Consider the following 19953-nt stretch of genomic DNA (forward strand, 5'->3'; position numbering starts at 1 on the left):
CACATAGCCTTAGGGCTTTATCCAACTTCAGCAGCCACCGCTAATCAAATGCTGAACGTTCGGGTTCGAATCGACTCGAGGTTCGTTCATCTCTAGTGCTGTTTAATGAAAACCAACCACACAACCATGGGTATTCTCCACCTATACAAAAATACTAAGAGCTATTTCAGTATTTTCATTATAATTTAACCAATAATTACATTCCTAAAAGTCGTAGCGCAGGAATATTAAGAGTCCCCGGTGGGCCTCCTCTACATTGGCAGGCTCCACCAATAAGCTGCAGCTTGTACTTGCTCTGTCTTTGCTGATCAGTAATCAGCTCCAGTGATTTAGCCTTAATGTGCAGTAACTGGGAACTAATGAAGCAAATAACGTCATCGGCTACTTTTTCCATCTGGAGAGACTCTACAGTCATTTCTTTTAAAATGTATCAACCCAATAGAAATTTTTTTGTTATTATTTACACAAGAAAGAACATAAAGTCATTGCGAATTGAATGACAAACTCTTAACTTTTTCTTAAAGGAACACTAAACTTAAATATGAAAAATAAAATTTAAATAGAATTGCAATTTGTTAGGGTCCGTTTACACAGAAAGATTATCTGACAGATTATCTGCCAAAGATTTGAGGCCAAAGCCAGGAATGGATTTGAAAAGTGGAGAAATCTCAGGTTTTCCTTTATGACCAGATCTCTGTTTATAGTCCGTTCCTGGCTTTGGCTTCAAATCTTTGGCAGATAATCTGTCAGATAATCTTTCTGTGTAAATGGACCCTAAGTTTGCATCATTTTCTGGATGACCGTGTAACAGCCTTGTAGAAATCCTATGGAGAACACAAGGATTAATCTCTTCTTGCACTGTCTTCAGTTGGTAAGTGACTGAGCAGATGGGGCTTATCTGAATAGGTGGGGCATCATAATCTTGTGACATCACAGCCTGATCCAACCAATCATCAGCTAGGCCACTGATAGGCTGGGTGTACGGTGATGTCATGACCCTGAACCTGGAAGCTGTACAGCAGGAACCCCAGCAGTATAGTACCAGTGGTGGTGCAGAAGTCTGGAAGGTGTGTAAATAGTGTAAATTGTTTTGTTTTTTATTTACCACGTAAATATGCCTTTAAGAAAAAAAAATCTCCATGTGGAAGCCCCATAGACTTATAATGGAGCCCCTGGATGAAGATTGTCACAAGCTGAGTGAAATGCACTACTATTTGCTTTTCAAAGCTTGTTGTCCAGATTGGTGGGGATCTCATCAGTGAGATCCCCCTCCCCCCCCCCCAACATAACTTTTCACTTGTCCCATACACTTCACTTAAATATCTTGTTTTTCTATGTTTCTGTACACACCCTATGAAGCAGCAGCAGCAGCATAGAGGATATTATAGATCAGTAGGGAGTAGTTTAATCTGTGAAGCAAGCCCTGGGTTTAGACTTATTATTAATTTCCTTTCTATGCACTCTCTGTGTCTTTCTGTCTGCCTCTATTCTCTGCCCTTCCTTCCTTTCTCTCCTATCTCCCTTCTAACCCCTCCCCTTTCCATTGACTTGTATGGACCAGGTTTAACCTGATCATTGAGTTTTCAGTCCAGTTAACACAGGATAGACAGGACTTTTTTTGTCTGATAACACATATTACACAAGTTTCTAAGATTCACTTGTACTCTGGATGTATGATGATAGTTTGTTGGTGTTGGCTCTGATATACTTAGTTATTATAATCAGCTAGTCATATATTAGTAATAGGCCACTGAGTATATATGGAGCTGCTATTCCATCCTCTTCTACAATCTGTGACTTCTCAGAGGTTCCTCTTAGATTGACCGTCTTCTTTTCACGGCTGGTGTCCTTAATTATTGCGCCCATCTATTAAAAGTTATTACTTAATAGGTGTTTTATCTTGTAGCTGCCAGACTAACAACTACTGTACTGCTTTGTAATTGAAAGGCTGAATGGGAGGTGGCTGTTTAGCTGTGTCTGCTTTGGATCCACATAAACAATACAAATTGGCCACCCTCCTGAGCCGGGATGAAGTCATGAAAGCGTTTGGGAATACCAAGAACTTTTTCATACTAGTTAATTATGGAATTTTTTTTTTTTTACATAGGAAAAGAGAGCAGGTTAGGAAGAAGAACCATCAGAGCTGACATTAGGCTGATACATTAGAGAGTCCAATGATGGACTTAACTAGGGACCACACTAAGATCCCAGATCTTTTGCTTCTGGGGTTTTGGGAAAGGCAGAAATTTCTTAAAGAGATTCTGTCAGTAGGTTGATGGTGTCCTATTTCAGGGTAACATAAACTAGTGACAGAGAAGCTCAACAGCATTATGGATCACTTTGTTGTGAAAAGCTCATTTAGAGATCTCCTCCTGAATAACATAGACCATAAGCAGTCTTCTCCATTTTGTGTGTGAGCCCAGTAGTCCTCAATATTCATAAGAAGCAGAAAACGCCGCCCACCAGCTGCTGATTGGCAGTTATTAGAGATGAGCGAACCGGGTTCGGGTTCAAGTCCATCCGAACCCGAACTTTCGGCATTTGATTAGCGGGGGCTGCTGAACTTGGATAAAGCTCTAAGCCCCCGCTAATCAAATGCCGAAAGTTCAGGTTCGGATCGACTCGAGCATGCTCAAGGTTCGCTCATCTCTAGCAGCTTGTAACCCGGGACCGCAGGTATTAGCGGGCACGGTCCGATCGCCGTGCCCGCTAATACAGTAATCGGATCCAGCTGTCAGAGTTGACAGCTGCATCCGATTACCGAACGCAGCGTCATCCCTGGTGTCTAGTGGGGAGATCGCTCCTCCGGGATGTTAGCGATCTCCGTAACTGAAGCCGGCCGGGGACCGCTCCAAGATGGCGCCGTCCCCGGCTCGGCACTCGTTTACTTCCGGCTGCAGCAGTGCCTATCTCATGGATCTCTGCAGCATATCTATGCTGCAGAGATCTCTATGAGAGATCAGTGCACTTATACTAGAAGTCCCCTAGGGGGGCTTCTAGTATAAGTGTAAAAGTAAAAAAAAAAGTGTTGTGATTAATATAAAGCCCCCTCCCCTTATAAAAGTCTGAATCACCCCCCTTTTCCCAGGTTATTAATAAAAGTAAATAAATAAATAAATAAATAAATAAATAAATAAACAAACATGTTTGGTATCGCCGCATGCGTAATCGCCCGAACTATTAATTAATCACATTCCTGATCTCGTACGGTGAACGGCGTAAGCGCAAAAAAATCCCAAAGTGCAAAATTGCGCATTTTTGGTCGCATCAAATCCCGAAAAATGTTAATAAAAAACGATCAAAAAGTCGTATATGCGCAATCAAGGTACCGATAGAAATAACACATCATGGCGCAAAAAATGACACCTCACACAGCCCCATAGACCAAAGGATAAAAGCGCTACAAGCCTGGGAATGGAGCGGTTTTAAGGAACGTATATTTGTAAACAATGGTTTTAATTTTTTACAGGCCATCAGATACAAGAAAAGTTATACATGTTATATATCGTTTTAATCGTAACGACTTGTGGAATATATATAACAAGTCAGTTTTACCCCAGGGCGAACGGCGTAAAAACACATATCCACTACAAACACAAAATGTGGTTTTTTTTTTAATTTCACCACACATAGAATTTTTTCCTGCTTTTGCAGCGTACTTTATGCAAAAATTCAGCCTGTCATTGCAAAGTACAATTAGTGACGCAAAAAATAAGGGCTCATCTGGGTTTCTAGGTAAAAAAATGCAACTGCTATGGCCTTTTATGCACAAGGAGGAAAAAACGAAAACGCAAAAATCAAAATTGCCCCGGTCCTTAAGGGGTTAAAGTGTTGCAGTTACGTAAAAAAAATACCTTTGAAATCAAGCGTTTTATAATTGAGCCTGTCTCCCTAATAAGTTGGATTGGTGTAAGGTGAAGTGCCCATCCTCATGCTTCTTTGTTATACCTAGCGCTCAGTGCAATGGTAGCCCTAACTGATCAAAACTTTTGACACGCTTTAAATTATTTTTGCATGTAGTCAATTTAACCCCTTAGTTACTGCCATGCTGCCTCTTAACGGCGGATGCATCGGAATAAACTGTCGCCCCCCTGCGGCAGCAGTGCGGGGGATCAGCTGCCAGTGTGATAGCTGACCCCCCCCCCTAAAACTATCCGGAGCAGAAGATTCTCCGCTTCGGGTAGTTTAACCTGTTAAATGCCGCTGTCAACTCATGACAGCGGCATCTAACAGGTTCCTGTGGGTCCCGGTTAGTGCCGCGGCCATACTCCCGTAATCACGAGGTCCCACGGCGCTGTCCGATCCCCCAATGTCTCCATGGTGATCCCGGGGGCCTAATGAAGGCCCCCGGGCTTACCATGGAGATGCCTCATGCTGACTGGCATGGCTGTGCAGAATGCCTGTCAGCATGATGCATATTACAATACACTGCGCTACTTCTGTAGTGCAGCATATTGTATCAGTGATCAAAGTATTTACACTAGTGTACAGTAATGTACACTAGTGTAAAAGTAAAAAAAAAAGTAAAAAAAAAAAAGTGCACCAAACACAAAACATCCCCCCAGCCCCCCCCCCAATAATAAAAATGCATTACATTCCCTATACACAAATGTTACATGAAACAGATCAAAAACACAAATTCTATACATATTTGGTATCGCCACGTCTGTAACAACTCAATGTATAAGACTATATCAATAATTATATTGCACGACACATGCTGTAAAAAACAATAAAAAAAAAACAGTACTAGAATAGCTGTATTTTATCAATCCGCTTTAGAAAATACGTATCTATAACTACGCATCTTCCCTCAAAAAATGAGCCCAAAACCAGCTCTATCGTGTAAAAGATGAGAACGCTATGGATCTTGCAATGTGGCAACAGTTTTTGTGGGTTTTTGCTAGGAAGATAGTTTCTATTGCGCCAAAGTGGTTATAGTTAAAAAAAACCTACACAAATTTGGTATCGCCATAACCGTAGTGACCCAGAGAATACATGTATTATTAGTGACCACCGATATGGATTTTTACGGCAGTCACTAATGGGCTCTATTCTGCTGCCATCAGCAGAAAAGTGCAGCGGCGCCGGTAAGGCCCGCAGCCCCCTCCTCTCAGCTATCCACGGTGAGAGAAGATGAAAACATGTCCCCTCCCCCGTCCCCAGGATCAACCCTAGTGACCCGTTCACTGACCATCCCCTCCCTGGGCGGCCATCTGATCCAAGATGGCCACCGCCATCACTGTGAACAGACTCTGTTCACAGTGATGGATTCCTGAAAATGATCAAAGCCCCATTCTCTCCGCCACTGGAGGTGGTAGAGAGCATGGGGCAATGATCGGGGACCACCCTGTGTAGTCCTGGTACAAGTGATCAGCGGTATATACTTTATACCACTGATAGCTTCTTCCAAATGCTGCCGACGCTTTTTATCCCCTGTCGCCAAAGTTAAGTGCCCCGGGTTACGTCTTACCAGCCCGAATTACCTGTAACCACCCCGGATTACTCATAACCACTCCAGTTTACCTGTAACCGCTCAGATTACCTGTCACCACCCCAGATTACCCGTCACCACCCCAGATTGCCCGTCACCACCCCAGATAGCCAGTGAACATCCCCAGATTGCCTGTGATCACCGCAGATAGCGAGTGAAAACCCCTAGATAACCCATCACCACCCCTAATAGAAAGTGGAAACCCCCAGATTGCCCGTCAACACCCCAGATAGCCAGTAAACACCCGTAGATTGCCCATAACCACCCCAGATTGCCACAGACTGCCTGTAACCACCCCAGATTGCCTGTAACCACCCCAGATTTCCAGTAACCACCCCAGATTGCCTGTAACCACCCAAGATTGCCCGTAACCACCTTAGATTGCCACAGACTGCCCGTAACCACCCCAGATTGCCTGTAACCACCCCAGATTGCCAGTCACGACCCAGATAGCCAGTGAACACCCCCAGATTGCCCGTCACCACCCCAGATAGCCAGTAAACACCCCTAGATTGCCCATAACCAACCCAGATAGCCGGTAAACACCCCCAGATTGTCTGTAACCACCTCAGATAGCCAGTAAACACCCCCAGATTTCCAGTAACCACCCTAGATTGCTGGTAACCACCCCAGATTGCCTGTTACCACCCCAGATTGCCACAGACTGCCCGTAACCACCCGTGCCACACCCGCGGCTCTAGTCATAACACAGAAGCCGGGGGCGGATATGGAGCGCGCTAGAGAGTTTGGGATCCCCTGTGATCTCTTACTTGTCCCCTATCCTGTGGATAGGGGGCAAGATAATTTTTCTTGTAATATATCTTGTAATATAAACTGAACACCTATTGTCAGGTTTGTCCACCCGATGGTCCCAGGTTTGTTCCTACAGTTATATTTGCTACTAAGATCCTATACAGGGCAGAGGTGGGCAATGGATTTCCCTAACTAACCCTATTGCATTGTAATGTCTACTATCAAGAGAGATTTCTAACAATAACAACATACTTTATGAGGCCGTTGCTCACAATCCGCTTCCGCAATATAGTATTATTCAAAGTGACGCCAATCCCGAGCTTCCGTGATTCATATATTTGTTAGGTCACCTTATGTCAGCAATCCATTCCATTCAGCAGAAAGGACAAGAATGAGATGTAAATACAGCAAAGAAACACAGTGTCTGTACTGAAGCTTAGAAGGGCGACCCGGCTGCCAGGGCTGTGGAGCTCATTGTAACAAGATGACTCACGGTGAAGAAAAATGAAGTCATATATGATGTGTTACACAAAGGCCTTCAGGATTTAGTGTAGGCTACAAAGAAAGAGTGCAATTATATATGTTCTGGAATGTAACCAGCGCGGAGTGAAATCGCGGCCACGGCCACTTCTGCACAGTCTTGTTATATCCCTATACGCCCATGATTGACATTTCCTGCTGAAGATAAAAATGGCATCCAGTATTTGTTCAATGGACGTGTTTCCTTATACAAGGACTCAGCTTGTATGTCAGCTATAACAAGTGTGTAACGGAAGCGCAAATACACATTGCCTGCTGTGGGAGTATTAGTTATTTACTGCCTCTGTGTACAATAAAAGATGTATATTTTACCTGTTATCTTATATTGTACAGCAATCCCATTAATCCCTGCAGGGGTGTAACTAGAAATGGTTGGGTTCTATAGCAAACTTTTATCCGCCCCCCCCCCCCCCCTCCCGACTGACCACAAACCCATCAAGTATAGTCATAACCTTTAACAATTAACTGCAAGTGCTTGCAGTTAAAGGGACATCTGCAGCACCCAGGAGGCTCGCTTGTCCATCAGGTCAGCAAATGATGACGGCTCGGGGGGCCCAGTGTATTGCAGGAGTGGGCCACCGGGCCCCTTTATGCGGCGGGCCCCATAGCAGCTGCTATGGCTGCTATGGTGGTAGTTACACCCCTGAATCCCTGTCCCTAATCTCAGACACCTACAGGAAGTCATAGGAAGCAAATGAAAGATGAATGATATAAATAGATTATCTCTATTTGCCCCTTGATCAAAAAATGTTCCCAGCCTAAAGAGGTATGCCAACAAAATCAACTTTTCCCCTATCCACAGGATAGAGGAAAAGTAGGAGATCGTGGAGGGGTCCGACCTCTCTACCCCCCGCCGATCTCCATATTAGGCCCCCGGCTTCAGTATTATGAATAGAGCTGAGGAGATGGCATGTGACCCACAGCTCTATTCATTCTTATGAAGGCTAAGAAAGAGCTGAGTACAGCGCTCCTCCGGTGTACTTGGTTCTTTCCGTCGCTCCATGGGAATGAATAGAGCTGCAAGTCACATGCCGTACCCACGGCTCTTCTGAAGCTGGGGGCCTAATATGGAGATCGGTGGGGAGTGCAGAGGTCAGACCCCCTGCCATCTCCTACTGTTCCTCTGTCCTGTGGATAGGGAAAAAGTTGATTTTATTGGAATACCCCTTTAAGGCTATGTTCACACATAGTATTTCCGTAAGTCTTTTGGTCAGTCTTTTCTCAACCAAGACCAGGAGTGGGCTGAAAACACAGAAACTGGGCAAATCTTTCCATTATAATTTTGCCCTGTCAGTTCCACTCCTGATATTGTTTGAAAAAAGACTGACCAAAAGACTGACAAAATTACTATGTGTGAACACAGCCTTGGACCTGGCCAAAGAACGGTGTTACTGAAGAGTATCCCGACTAGAACTGCAGTACCAGCCGGATGATCTTCATTTCTGGTGAATTCGATGGATGCGCCTGCATCCCAATTCACCGCTGCTCACAATGGAGCAAGTGGCCCAAACCGCACACTCCATTGTGTGAACTGACATGTCAGTTTTTCGTGTAGCCAGATGGAATCCCTGCCGGAGTGTACACTATGGGGGACATTTATTAAGTCCGGCGTTTTTTACGCCGGACTTATAAATGACCCCGCATCTCCGGCGCTACTGGGATTTATGTAGAGGCGGACTGCCTCTACATAAATCCCGTGTGCTCTGGTGCGCACCGCCAAAACCTACACCAGCTGAGGACTGGAGTAGGTTTTCGGCGTATCTTTTTGCGGAACGGATGGTGAATCGCGCGGACTCTGAGCCCTCCGTTCCGCCCCCTTCACACCCCCGCTGGATAAGCAGCCGCCAGGTCACATAACACAGAGCCAAGAGACAGCAGGCTGTGCGCTGATGTCTCCCGTCTCATTCTACTGATCGGTTACGGTCTAAATACTCAGACTCCTACAGATAAAAACTTTTAAAATTTCTCTCTGACATGTGGAAAGTTTTTTTTTTTTTTTTTTATAACAGGCACTCTTTAATGTAGGACAAGGCAGGTCCTCTAGTATTAGAAGCACTCTATGTAAACATACTCCACTATTACCAAGAGACACAGACTCTCAATGGAGGACCATCTATAATAAAAACGCCTTTAGGGTGCCTTCACACCTACCGGATCCGCAGCGGGTCTCACTTCTGCGGATTCGTAGCGAGAACCGCTGCAAATCCTGTACCATTCATCCCTATGATAGCACATACTTGCAGTGGGATTGACATCCCGCTGTCCGTAGCCCCGTCGTTGCATCCCCCCTCCCCGGCCGCATCAGCCCATCCCCGGCCGCATCAGCCCATCCCCGGCCGCATCCAGCAGCCCACCACTGCCCGCATCCCCCATCCCCGTCAGCCTCACTGCAGCAGCGCCGCCGAGCAGGTACTGTATGCTCTCGGCGGCGGGCTGCAGGATGGGGGGATGCGGCCGGGGATGGGGGATGCAGGCTGCTGGATGCGGCTGGGGATGGGCTGATGCAGCCGGGGATGGAGGATGCGGCGGCGGGGCTGCGGACAGCGGGGGGTTAAAGCACATATTCACAGAGGGATGTAAATCCCGCTGCGAGTATGTGCTATCATAGGGGTGAATTGATACTGGATCCGCAGCTGATCTCGCTGCAAATCCGCAGAAGTGAGATCCGCTGCGGATCCGGTAGGTGTGAAGGCACCCTTAACGTATCACTATGAGTGGTAAGGAGGAAAACCTGGAGGAAACACATGAAAACACACACAGAACATACAAGCTCCGGCTTCGAAAACCAAAACCATCATGAATCTGGTGTATGATATATGTCTCTATGAGAGGTGACATCACAGAGAGGTGATGATGGTGTATATTTTGGTGTATAGAACAACAGGTACCAGGCAAATAATTCAAAGGCCAAGACAAAGCAAGTAAAGCACACAGTGTCTTATACTAGTTCTCTAAAATGTGTATGTATATGGGGGCATTGGGAAAGTTTGTTGGCTTACAATTTGGTCGACAGCTATCAAAAGTGTGTGGTGGGCAGGGCAGGTCATTTTGGCAACAGGGCGAATCTTGATAAAAGCGCCCCCCCCCCCCCCCCCAAATAAGATTCGGGTTACTAGGAAGCAGTGTGAGTATTACGGCATAGAGCAGTGCAGCGCTCCTACCAAATAATGTTCTACTGAGTACAAAAACATCATTCAGTGACTCACAGGTGACATCTTCTCTGATCTGAGGCGTCACTTTCCTTTTCTTCTCCATCCGGTCCAGGATTCCATGATGGTTTCTTGCAGCTACAAATAATCTCTTCTGAACCTGCCAGACAAACATCTCAGGCTTCACACATATCCAGCAACTTCCTTCCCCTTTCCCACCTATAGGCTCCCAAACTGTAGGAATTCTGCTGCTTGGTGCAGTAAAGTCTGCATGGTGTGATCTTCATTACACTGACATACAGGATGCTGGGAGAGCTGTGTGACCTCCATTATACACTGACATACAGGATGCTGGGAAAGCTGGGTGACCTCCATTACACTGACATACAGGATGCTGGGAAAGCTGTGTGACCTCCATTATACAATGACATTTAGGATACTGGAAGAGCTGTGTGACCTCCATTATACACTGACATACAGGATGCTGGGAAAGCTGTGTGACCTCCATTACACTGCCATACAGGATGCTGGGAAAGCTGGGTGACCTCCATTACACTGCCATACAGGATGCTGGGAAAGCTGGGTCACCTCCATTACACTGCCATACAGGATGCTGGGAAAGCAGGGTCACCTCCATTATACTGACATACAGGATGCTGAGAAAGCCGGGTGACCTGTGGCGCCGGAGGCGGGGTTTATCATCGCGGGGGGCAGGGCTTAACACAGCGGGGGCGTGGGATTATCTGGACATATCCGGTGCTTCCTCTGGGCAGGATTCCCCCCACCCCCTCCTAATAAGTCCCCATCAGCAACTTATCAGCAACCCTGCTCTTCACCGCTCCTCTTGGTGAATCCTCCTCTTCTGGCTTCCGGGGCAGGCAGCCAGCATGTAATACAGAGACCGCCTGCACAGGAAGCCTCAATGTCTGTGCCCCTGCGCTGTTCCCTTTAGCAGTGCGTGCGTCTTAAAGGCGTACGCACAGCTAAAGGTTTGCCAGGGGATCTGGAACTTAGATTCCAGATCCCCGGGCAAGCCCTGATGATGCGGGGGTTGCAGACCGGGTACTGTTGGGCGCCGCAGGGCGCCCCCTAGCTGTGAACGCCCAGTGTGGTGGCCCGGCTCGCCCGGCCCTCGGAACGGCCCTGGTGGGGGGCTTTAGGTACATTACACCATGTAAGCGATTACTGTGCAGACTGAAGCCCCTATTCCACGGGGCGACTAGAGGAGCAAACAAGCGCTTTCAGCTCCTCGTTCCCCGCTCACTATTCCACGCGGCAGCAGCAAACGGGTGAGTGCGGAAGGGGCCACGGGAAGGTGCGGGGGGTGGAGTGGGTGGGAGGGCTGCCCGGGTGATCGCAGCCCATAGTATACAGCAGCGGTCTGCTGCCGCCGCTCCTATTCCATGGAGCCTGGAGGAAGGGTGTGATATCACAGGAGGCTTGGCTGGATCCCCCAATCCCTTGAGTGATTCACCATCTCTGACCGGCCAGAAGCAGCTGCTGCACTGATTTCACTGATTGTGCAAAACTCTTCAGTGAAATTAGGGCTGTGTTCACGCATGTTGAAGTGTCATTGCAGTACTGCAGCGTATTCACAAAAATGATGCAGTAACACAATAAAATGATGCTAAACGGTACAGAGGATCAGAGACGGCACTGCCAATCCCACCTGGAGAAAAAATAAGGCATACACAGTATTTCCCATGTAAGATAATATCGGATAAACTCTTTATTGTGAAGCTCAACTTCAAAGATAAAAGATGCTTGATCATAATATGTGCGTGGAGAGGAAAAGAAAAAAAAATAGAATAAAATTTAAAAGGTTCTTTACTTTATTCCAATATCAGCGTTACAGGTAGAGAATACAGTGTGCTGTGTGGTGTTACAGGTAGAGAATACAGTGTGCTGTGTGGTGTTACAGGTAGAGAATACAGTGTGCTGTGTGGTGTTACAGGTAGAGAATACAGTGCGCTGTGTGGTGTTACAGGTAGAGAATACAGCGTGCTGTGTGGTGTTATAGGTAGAAAATACAGCGTGCTGTGTGGTGTTAGAGGTAGAGAATACAGCGTGCTGTGTGGTATTACAGGTAGAGAATACAGTGCGCTGTGTGGTGTTACAGGTAGAGAATACAGTGCGCTGTGTGGTGTTACAGGTAGAGAATACAGCGTGCTGTGTGGTGTTATAGGTAGAAAATACAGTGTGCTGTGTGGTGTTACAGGTAGAGAATACAGTGTGCTGTGTGGTATTACAGGTAGAGAATACAGTGTGCTGTGTGGTGTTACAGGTAGAGGATACAGTGTGCTGTGTGGTGTTACAGGTAGAGAATACAGTGTGCTGTGTGGTGTTACAGGTAGAGAATAGTGTGCTGTGTGGTGTTACAGGTAGAGAATACAGCGTGCTGTGTGGTGTTACAGGTAGAGAATACAGTATGCTGTGTGGTGTTACAGGTAGAGAATACAGTGTGCTGTGTGGTGTTACAGGTAGAGAATACAGCGTGCTGTGTGGTGTTACAGGTAGAGAATACAGCGTGCTGTGTGGTGTTACAGGTAGAGAATACAGTGTGCTGTGTGGTGTTACAGGTAGAGAATACAGCTTGCTGTGTGGTGTTACAGGTAGAGGATACAGCGTGCTGTGTGGTGTTACAGGTAGAGAATACAGCGTGCTGTGTGGTGTTACAGGTAGAGAATACAGTGTGCTGTGCGGTGTTACAGGTAGAGAATACAGTGTGCTGTTACAGGTAGAGAATACAGTGTGCTGTGTGGTGTTACAGGTAGAGAATACAGCGTGCTGTGTGGTGTTACAGGTAGAGAATACAGCGTGCTGTGTGGGTGGGACCACATTGAAATAATAAAGTACTGCAAATAATTCAGTAACACAATGAAACTGCAATGTGTGAACACAGCCTAGATGTTCTGCAACAGCTTTGGGCGGGAATGGGCAGGGACTGTGATAAACAGTACTGAGTACATCTGCTCAACCAGGAAGTACAGCCACACAATCCAGAACAACTCCCCCCCCCCCCCCCCCCCCCAAACAAATGGATTTTTGGTAGTTTCAAAACTGGGATAGGTAAGTAATGCTGTTTTCTTCTCAAGAAGGTTAATTTTTTTTTTTTTACCTCTACCTGGAGTTCCCCTTTAACCAACCCTAGTTTCCTCATCCACAGGTGGAGATCATTTCTGTAATTTGCACGCACACTTATATCCCCTATTGGGGTCTGTAACCCTTATAGTAATCCATATAAACAGGACAAATTGTCTCAAAGCATCAGAAAACTAAGGCAGCTTTTCGGCAGCGATGTCTTGAAGACTGAGTGATAAGTGTATAGTAAATCCCATTTTCTTTATAATTTCTCTTACTAATTTCTAGCTACAGTATAAAGAATTAGTGAAATAGCTGTGATCGGTTATTATTCACCTCCACGAGTATCCTTTACATTTTATAAGGTTAGTTATGATTCTATAGGTATAAGATACATGAATGCTCCCCCTAGTGGCAGTAATGATTATGACAGAGCATATTATATATGTTATGCAGCCCCTCGGCTACAGCAGGTAGCAGTACAAGGCTGGCTTCTCTGTTCTGCACACGAGGATAGACCACAGTCTGTATAGGGCACGTTCTGACTATCTATATTAGATGCTATACAATCTGAAGGTAAAAAATATAAATCTCCCATAGCATGGACAAAAAAAATATATTAAAATTAAGGTTGGCACATGGTAAAAACAAACTGCGTCCGAATGTCTGCTGAGAGTCAATGGGGAACAACGAAAAGTCATCATAGCTACTTTCTTCAACAAACAGCCCAACACTTGTCATCAGGTTGTTGGTTGTATTGCAACTCAGTTTTATTCTCTTCATTGGAACTGAGCTGCAATACCATATACAAACCTAGGACAAGGGTGGCGCTGTTTCTGGATAAAAGCAGCTATGTTTTCCTAATCCTGGATAACTCCTTTAAATAACCACTGATAAGATAGGAACTTTGTGTCCTTGAAGTAATTTCTGAAGGGAGCTAGTGACCACTTGCAGTTGATATTTATGAGCGGGATGTAAATTTGTGAGGCATAAACCTGATCCTAATAAATTAGGGATCAGGGCAGGTCTATGTGGAGGGGGTCATAGTACTAATGGGGGCTGCGTGGAGGGGGCTATTTTTTTTAAAGGGATAGTGCAGGCAACTTAAAGGGAACCTGGTATACTAAACATGTGGTATATTATAGCGCAGGGAGAGCAGGGTTCATTGAATTATAGTCTTGTAAAAAAAACCAAAAACTTGTAAATTATTAAAGGGGCAATCCAGCAAAAATCTTTTTCTTTCAAATCAACTTGTTTCAGAAAGTTCTACAGATTTCTAATTTACTTCTATTTAAAAATCTCGTCTTCCAGTACTTACCAGCTGCTGTATGTCCTGCAGGAAATGGTGTATTCTTTTCAGTCTGAAACAGTGCTCTCTGCTGCCACCTCTGTAAGAGACAGGGACTCTTCAGCACAGGAGAGATTTTCTATGGGGATTTTCTACTGCTCTGGACATTTCTCGGGCAGACATGTCAGCAGAGAGCAGACTGAAAAGAAAACAACATTTCCCGCAGAACACACAGCAGCTGATATGTACTGGAAGATGTGAGATTTTTAAATAGAAGTTAAATACAAATCTATATAACTTTCTGAAACCAGTTGATTTAAAAGAAAAAAGATTTTCACTGGATAACCCAGCCAAAATCAGCTGGTGTGGAAAAGTGCCAAAGATTTGTAATTTACTTCTATTAAAAAAAAAAAAATCTCCATTCTTCTGGTACTTATCAGCTACTGTATGTCCTGCAGAAAGTGGTGTATTCTTTCCAGTCTGGAGATCAAGAGAAGTTTTCTATGGGGATTTTCTGCTGCTCTGGGCAGTTCCTGTCACAGACAGAGGTGGCAGCAGAGAGCACTGTGTCAGACTGGAAAGAATACACCACTTTCTGCAGGGCATAAAGCAGCTGATAAGTACTTGAAGACTTGAGATTTTGTAATAGAAGGAAATTACAAATTCCTGGCACTTTCTGACACCAGTTGATTTAATTTTCCACTGAAGTATCCTTGAAGTCTTATTTTGTGATTGACAGCTATAACCGAATGCACCATCCTGCAGGGAAGGCTGCCAATCACTGAATGGGACCACCCCCTGGACTCCTAACCATAGAAAATTTATAGATTTAAACGAAGAATTCTTAAATTATATATATGTATTTAGTTTGGTTGGAAACAAGTATATCTACTTCTGCCGTATAACAGGAAGCCTGTAGATCAATGTGACAAGTTCTCTTCATTCTTTGCTGGGTGAAGGAAAGCCTTACTACAGCTCCAACCTACAGGCTTCCTATAATAAACTCTCACAATGTTATAAACTATAGTTAGTGTTATAACTATTATTAGATAGTAAGTCAGGTGGTCAGGCGGCTGCGGCGCCCACATGCAGAATAATGACAGCCCTAAGCAGCTCTCGGACATACAACTCATCGATCTGCTCCAGGTTCTCTGACCCTTGGAAAAGCTTGGAAAAGAAAAGTTATCTCTTAGTAAAAGAGTCATGTATTGAATATCACTTGGTGCCATCATAGCTCCTCCAGTACCTGATAATATATTTCTCTACCCTATATAGGTGAGCGTTTACCAACTGGACGAGCCAATATTTTATCAGTTTTACATAGGTAGTAGGTTAAAGGGGTACTCTGGAAACCCTTTTCTTTCAAATAAACTGGTTTCAGAAAGTTATATAGATTTGTAATCTCAAGTTGTCTCATACTTATCAGCTGCTGTATGCCCTGCAGGAAGTGGTGTATTTCTTACACAGTGCTCTCTGCTGCCACCTCTGTCCATGTCAAGAACTGTCCAGAGTAGTAGAGGTTTTCTATGAGGATGTTCTATGCTGCTGTTCTGGACAATTCCTGACATGGACAGAGGTGGCAGCAGGGAGCATTGTGTCACACTGGAAAGAATACACCCCTTCCTGTAGAACATACAGCAGCTGATAAGTCATGGAAGATTTTTAAATAGAAGTAAATTACAAATCAATATAACTTTCTGAAACATGTTGTAGGAGTCAGAGTAAGCTGGGGCTACACTGTAACTTTTTTTTTTACTATTGAGTGACGGCTGCCGGACAGAAGATTACATACTATAGGTAAAATCAAGCATGAAGCGTTACAACAAAAAAATCACCCCCGGCCATAAAACAACCTACTTCTTGATTCCCACTTCAAGTTTCCCACTTCATTATTACTCAAAAGCTCCATTGGTGCTATATAGTAGATCACTGTGATTCACTTTACTCTCAGGTTGTAGTTAATACTATGATATGGCAACTCTAACTTGTGCTGGTCCTCTGTTATTCCTCCTGGAAATGTATGAATATGTTAATTAGTGGGACCTACTATTCTCCTTGTCAGTAGGTCGTGTCTACTTACATTTTAACATACAGGTGTAAAGCCTGTGGCATCTGGCTGTTACACAACTACAATTCCCATCATTCCTCGACAGCCAAAGCTTTGACTGTCCAGGCATGATGGGAACTATAGTTTTCCAACAGCCAGAAGGCCGCATGTTTGTACCCTGTGCTAGTCAGTGTTTGATTGTGTAGGGACACGCCCTATTGTCCATTTATTCCTACATTTGTGGGAGGAATAACAGAGGAATACACAATGCCGGGTTACAGAAATAATTGATTTGGCATTGTGTTATGTTATTTGCAAGCACTGCATTGTATGTTAGGAGATATATCGGTTAACTTTTAAGGAAATCGGTAGTCCTGCCCCCAGTGTACCTAAATGGCTAATTAATAGAGATGAGCGAACCGGATTCGGGTTTGAGTCGATCCGAACCCGAATGTTCGGCAGTTGATTAGCTGGGGCTGCTGAACTTGGATAAAGCTCTAAGGTTGTCTGGAAAACATGGATACAGCCAATGACTATATCCATGTTTTCCACATAGCCTTAGGGCTTTATCCAACTTCAGCAGCCACTGCTAATCAAATGCCGAATGCTCGGGTTTGGGTGGACTCGAGCATGCTCCAGGTTCGCTCATCTCTACTAATTAACATAGAGATTAAACTCTTAACAGCACCGAGGATGAAGGTAAAAAACTTACCTTCATCCTCAGAGCCCTGTGTGCAATTGGGATGTATCAGCAGGTTACATTCATCTAATCTGCTGATAGTTTCCTTTTAAAGGATAGTTTCCCTTTAAATTAATTAAAATGTATGTCCTTTAAGTAAATTTTGAGTTAATGGAATGAGGTCTTAAAATTGTTTAGAATTGTCTTTACTTCTGCAGAATGAAGAAAGGGTGCCAAGAGTGTCTCTCACTGTGGAGGACCTGTCCTGTCCTGCATTATACAGAATACCATTCGCTTTAATAGGCACTGTGCAATATTTCATCTCACCTGTGGTGGCACTGCAGGGACATGAAACACTGTAGGATTTTCCCCACATTATAACAAGTTGTAATAAGATATATATATATATATATATATATATATATATATATATATATATATATATTGGTCCAAAAGTAGGCAGACAGTACGTGTAATAGGGGGAGATTTATTTAACATGGTGTAAAGTGAAACTGCCCCTAGCAACCAATCAGATTCCACCTTTCATTTTCCAAAGAGTCTGTGAGGAATGACAGGTGGAATCTGATATATATATATATATATATATATATATATATATATATATATGTATATATGTATATACACACCAATGCACACTAGAGCTCCTGTATTATGTCAGGATTGTGTTATACAGAATTGCCTCCCTCTAATTTTATCTTTTTGCTTTTATTGTTTTGCCTGTGTAGGTGTCGCAACTCTTTCGGACACTACTGTCAACTATTAGGCCTGTTTCAGACGACCATCATCTACTTAAAAAGTTCCATGTTAACCTGAGTTCAGTTCAATATTCAGGAACCAGGAGGCTCAGGATGAACACTTCTATTGGTCCATCTAGAAACATGAAGAAGACACAGAACAAGTAAACTGTAATTGTCTGACAATTATGCCATTGTTACATATGGAGTCTCCCTTGAAGAGCTCCTTAATGATAATTTTCCGCAGTAAATCATTGCCTTCTGCATTCTCCGTGAGACTTCCCTGTTTTTAGCTTAAAGTAAATGGCCAATCTCCTCCAATATAAGAAGAGCAGAAGATAATATAATCCTCCTCCTCTCCTTTCATTCAGTGACAGATGTGTCAGCGAGTCAGAGGCTTTCAATAAATCACCTTTAATGCCACTTTGCTTTGGCCATGTTGCCATAGTCGGTAGTTGCAGCTGTTACAGTTTAATGTGCTGAACATTGCACACAGTATTAAATGTTTGCTCAGTGTATAATAAGGCCGGGGTACAATGTCTTCTTCTTTATTACTACTGCCGTGTGTAAATACTGACTGCCATTAATATGCTGGAACCTCGTAGGCCACAAGTGAAATCATCACAGAACTGGGGAACGCCATTAATACAAGGCAAGACGTTCCGTATCTTATTAGAAATACACTATATCCACGTCTTTATGAGGCACTTCTCCTGCAGAAAACACTATCATTAACAACCGCATATAGTGGACGGCGGGATCGTCGGTGCTCTGTCTGTAAAAATGGCTTGGAAATGATTTTTAGAATGGTAGATAGATAGAATAGATGGATGGAAATAGGTAGATAGATAGATAGATAGATAGGAGATAGATAGATAGATAGATAGATAGATAGATAGATAGATAGATAGATAGATAGATACAGTAGATAGATAGATAGATAGATAGATAGATAGATAGATAGATAGATAGATAGGAGATAGATAGATAGGTAGATAATAGATAGATAGGAGATAGATAGATAGATAGATAGATAGGAGATAGATAATAGATAGATAGATAGATACAGTACATAGATAGATAGATAGATAATAGATGGGAGATAGATAGATAGATAGATAGATAGGAGATAGATAATAGATAGATAGATAGATAGATAGATAGATAGATAGATAGATAGATACAGTACATAGATACTAGGAGATAATAGGAGATAATAGGAGATAGATAATAGATAGCTGATAGATAATAGAGAGGAGATAGATAGATAGATAGATAGATAGATAGATAGATAGATAGATAGAAGATAGATGATAATAGATAGATAGATAGATAGATAGATAGATAGATAGATAGATAGGAGATAGATAGATAGATAGATAGATAGGAGATAGATAGATAGATAGATAGATAATAGGAGATAGATAATAGATAGCTGATAGATAATAGAGAGGAGATAGATAGATAGATAGATAGATAGATAGATAGATAGATAGATAGATAGACGATAGATGATAATAGATAGATAGAAAGACAGCTAGATAGATGATAGTTAGATAGATAGATAGATAGATAGATAGATAGATAGATAGATAGATAATAGATGGGAGAAAGATAGATAGATAGATAATAGATAGATAGGAGATAGATAATAGATAGATAGATAGATAGATAGATAGATAGATACAGTACATAGATAGATAGATAGATAATAGATGGGAGAAAGATTAGATAGATAGATAGATAGATAGATAGATAGATAGATAGATAGATAGATAGATAGATAAAACACAACACTCACTGAACTCAGGGAGAACAGTGAAAAATTCCAATGGAGTACTCATTTACCAGTCTCCATTGTCTCTGGAGAGAGGGATATCTGGCTATTCCCGTGTTTTGAGACTCGTAACTGAGGCTCTACGAACCCCTTTTTTGCATAGATAGATAGATAGATAGATAGGAGATAGATAGATAGATAGATAGATAGATAGATAGATAGATAGATAGATAGATAGATAGATAGTAGGAGATAGATAGGAGATAGATAGCAGTATAGCAGTGCTGATGGTGGCTACAGTTATTGTATGGTCCTTAATAAAAGAAGGGTTTAATGGATGACCAGAACAGACTGTATCATGTATATACGAGTCCTGGGAACTTCATTGAC

The sequence above is a fragment of the Dendropsophus ebraccatus genome, chromosome 9 (genome assembly GCF_027789765.1).
Source record: "Dendropsophus ebraccatus isolate aDenEbr1 chromosome 9, aDenEbr1.pat, whole genome shotgun sequence".
Lineage (NCBI taxonomy): Eukaryota > Metazoa > Chordata > Amphibia > Anura > Hylidae > Dendropsophus > Dendropsophus ebraccatus.